Source organism: Dasypus novemcinctus, chromosome 5, assembly GCF_030445035.2.
Source record: "Dasypus novemcinctus isolate mDasNov1 chromosome 5, mDasNov1.1.hap2, whole genome shotgun sequence".
NCBI lineage: Eukaryota > Metazoa > Chordata > Mammalia > Cingulata > Dasypodidae > Dasypus > Dasypus novemcinctus.
In genome coordinates this window covers 137,015,860-137,019,855 of record NC_080677.1, presented here as the reverse complement: position 1 = coordinate 137,019,855, position 3,996 = coordinate 137,015,860, and the positions used below count along the sequence as shown (strand labels likewise).

Sequence of the window (3,996 nt, the reverse complement as noted above, 5' to 3'; positions counted from 1 at the left end):
TATTAGTAGTCACAGAAGTTTTATAGTAGAATATCAGTAAGTCCACTCTAATCCATATTTTATTCCTCCATTCTGTGGGCCCTGGGATGGTGATGTCCACTCCCCCTCTGTATCGACAGGGGACTTAGATTCCACATGGATGATGGATGCAATTCTCCTGCTTGCAGCTGTAGGCACTTTTGGCTCCCTGCTCCCTGGTGTGGTGGTTGACCATCTTCACCTGTTATCCATGCTTGTCTTGTGTATTCCTGTCCTAGGGCTGGAATCAGCCACTTCTCTGAGCCTAGTTCTTTTGGAAAACATAAATTCCTGCATTCCACTCCCAGAGAATCAGATCCAGTTGGTCTAGGTGAGGAGCCTTATAAGCTCACAGTTCTGAGGCCACATGTCTAAATCAAGCCATCATCAAGACAATTCCGTCCTCCTGAAGACCAGCTGCAGTTGATCCTGGACTCCTCTGTCACATGGCGGCGTCTGTTGCTCTCTTCCTTTGCTTCTGGGTTTTGTGGCCTCCAGCTTCTTGCTTATATGGTGCTCTCTCTCTCTCAGGTAAGGGATATTATTAACCTATCTTTACATTTTGTGCATTGCTTCATAGTTACAATAAACTGGCATTACATTTGTAATGGGAAGAAAGGCAATTGAGAATCAAAAATAAAAAAATTTGAGAGGAGAAGATTGGAAAGGAGAAGAGAGAACTGGGGGGGGGGGGGGGGGGGGAAGGTTTCTGGACCATGATATCACATGTAACAAGAAACTGGATTCAAATGAAGTTGTAAATTTCCAGAAGTTTTGAAAGGCTGTATAAAATTGCTTTAAAACATTTTTTTTTAAGTTGGGTATAGGAAATAGATATTTGGGGAAAAAAGTACAATGTTTTGATTTCTCTTGTTTATGCTTCTTTCAGATTATGGAGTTAGTCTAAGTTAGTCACTCTAGGAACATAACACTATTATTTATAAGTTGATTTCCTCACAAAATTACCATATTTTGTCTTTCAATAAGTTAGGACATTTTCTTTTAATTCCCTAAGGAATCTCAAGGTCACAAACTCAAGAGAGCAATCCAGGTATAAATCTTAAAACCTTGGACAGATTCTTATTCCTCTTTGCCTTGAAACCTTTTGAAGCAAACAAGTCAATCCGTCTTATTTTCCATCTCACTGGGAACAGATCCTAACACTGCCTGTGTTCCCAGCCCCGTCCTCTGATACCTGGTCAAGAGAGGGACTTGTCCACTAAGCCCTGGAACAAAACTCAGCCAGAAATGACCCACAAGCAGAGACAGGCCTGAACATGCCTTCCTTTCCTTGTGAGAAGTGACAGGACCCCAGAGGCTCTTTCATTTGGTATCTGGGTGGCTCAGCTTTCCTTCTTTGTTCAGGCACTTTAATAGGACACTGCAATTTCTCATTTAAGAAATCCTCCTAGTGCATAATTTTTGGAAATAATTTTATGAGAATAAAGACCTGGACATGATATAGAACAGCTACCTGCTAAGCATTAAAATCAACTTCAGTTTTTTTTTTCTTTAGAAACATTAGCATTTTTACGGGGAAAAAGGAGGGAGAAGATGAGACATTTTCCCCATTTCTTTCTAAGTGTTTATATCCAGTTTTAGACTCAGCTTTACCCATGATTGTTTGGTTATTTTCCAGAACTAATTAAGCTGTTGATTTGACCTTTTTAAAAAAATGTCAAGTCCTGTAAATGAATGCCTTGTGGTTGCTGTGAAAAAGAAATGTTATCCATCATAATCACTGAGAAGTAAGCTCCATGAGGGCCGAGACTTTTTTCTGTTTTGTTCGCTACTGTATCCACAGTGAGGGGCTGAGGTTGCCAATAAACGGTTGTTGATTTATTGATTGAATAATGAATGTATTAACAACAACAATAATTAATATATAATAACAACTATTTATTAACACCAATAATGCTGTATTGTTCATTCGTTCTTTTATTCATTAAGGGTGAGACTAGATTTGTCTTATTCATCCCGTATTCCAGCACCTAGTGCAGCACCTGGCACATGGTAGGCACTCATTAAATAATATCTGCTGAATGAATGAACATCATAAATAAAAGCAAAGATCCCTGACCTCGACCTGCTCATAGCCCAGGTGGGCTTCCCCAGCATCCTGAAGGAGAAGAAGCAAAAGAACAAGCTTTGTCCAACAAGGTACCTCGTGGCTCTTTTCACATAACCTTGCCTAGAGATTTAGCTGCTTTGGAGGTGGACCCTTCTTTCAGAGTGCAGGGTTGCTGGTGAGGGCTGCAGAGCTGGGGCCCGTCCCCACTGCCCTGGTACCCCGACTTACCCGTGCTCCAGAGAAATGCTGCCATCACATCTTCCCAGCCCACCCGCGTCTCCCGGTTTCCTCTGTCCAGTCAGTCCTCTGAGTCATTAGCAACTCCTCCCTTCCCTTTGGGGCCCACATTTGAGTCATTGTCACAGCTGCCAGGCAGCACACAGAAATGGCCCATAAGCCTCAGGTCAGCCCTTAGGGTGTGAGTTATTATGGGAATAGTGAAAGTCAGAGGGGTTCAATTTGGCCCCCTTGCCCCGTCAGAGCTCCCCATAGGCTCAGCCGAAGCCTTTGTGGAAACGGTCACAGTCCGTCCTCTTCCTTTGCCTAATTCTGCTTTCTTCTCTTCCCTTCCTCTGGAGTTGATCCCACGTGTACTTCCTGACAGACTTCCTGCCTGATCGCTTTCACTGCAAAGTCTGATGCTGGGGACACCTGCCAAGCAGCCCTCTCCCCGTCGCATGGTAGCTGCTGTAGCCCCACACCATCACCACCACGGGACAACTGCAGGAGCCTCCTGGACGGTCTCCCCACCCCCAGCCCGGCTTCCTTCCTGCAGGTGGAACGGAATTTCTAAGATGTCAATCTCACCAGGCCATTCACCTGCATGAAGCCCTCAAAGGTGCCCCCGAGCCTGCAAGATAAAACACCCACTCCTCAGAATGGCTGTGAGGGGGTGGTGGACTTGGCCCAGTAGTTAGGGCGTCCGTCTACCACATGGGAGGTCCACGGTTCAAACCCCGGGCCTCCTTGACCCGTGTGGAGCTGGCCCACGCACAGTGCTGATGCGCAGCAAGGAGTGCCATGCCACGCTGGGGTGTCCCCTGCGTAGGGGAGCCCCACGTGCAAGGACTGAGCCCCATAAGGAGAGCTGCCCAGCGCAAAAGAAAGTGCAGCCTGCCCAGGAATGGTGCTGCACACACAGAAAGCTGACACAAGATGATGCAACAAAAAGAAACACAGATTCCCGTGCTGCTGACGACAACAGAAGCAGACAAAGAAGATGCAGCAAATAGACACAGAGAACAGACAACCGGGAGGTGGGGGCAGGAAGGGGAGAGAAATAAATAAATAAAGCTTTAAAAAAGAAAAAAAAATGAATGGCTGTGAGGCTTGTCACTGTCACCTCCAGCCTGCTGGCCTCCCTCACCTCCAGCTCCACGCACCTGGACTCCAGCTGCTTGTGACCCCCACGGTTCCCGAGCTCCCTACCTCTCTGTGGACTCCCCTCTGCCCCGAATGCCCTTCCCCACCTTCTCCATCAGGTGACCACCCATGCTCCCTCCTCGGGAAAGCCTCGCTGTGCCTCCAGAGAGCAGGGATAACAGCTTCCTCCTGCTTCCCCGTGGCACCTGGCACCTGGTGTGTACCTCTTTACAGACTTTAACCACAGGAGAATGCAAATATTTGGTTTCACATTCCAGCAGGGATGATGCTTGAGTCATCTTGGCATCCCTAACCCTAACACAATGCTCAAAACATATTTCATGAGTGGAAGGAATATTGAGAATATCATGAGCTGTCATTACCTGCAGAAATAGTTGTATCTTCCATGGATAAGGCATGTGTGGTAGTCTGAGACTATTTATGAATCCCCAAAAGAGAGATGATGTTTGTAAACTTATCCAATCCTCTGGGTGTGATACCCTTTGAATGCATTAGATTCAGCTGACATGTCTTGATTAAATTAT

At 46.1% G+C, this 3,996-nt stretch overlaps 1 long non-coding RNA gene across 1 annotated transcript; it reads left to right on the top strand.

Moving 5' to 3' along the window:
* The first annotated feature begins 218 nt into the window (after nucleotides 1-218).
* Nucleotides 219-3,371, top strand: LOC111764162 (uncharacterized). Its single transcript, XR_002796848.2, has 3 exons — nucleotides 219-549; nucleotides 1,969-2,178; nucleotides 2,668-3,371. It is a non-coding gene; the product is annotated as an uncharacterized lncRNA (long non-coding RNA).
* Nucleotides 3,372-3,996: the final 625 nt, after the last annotated feature.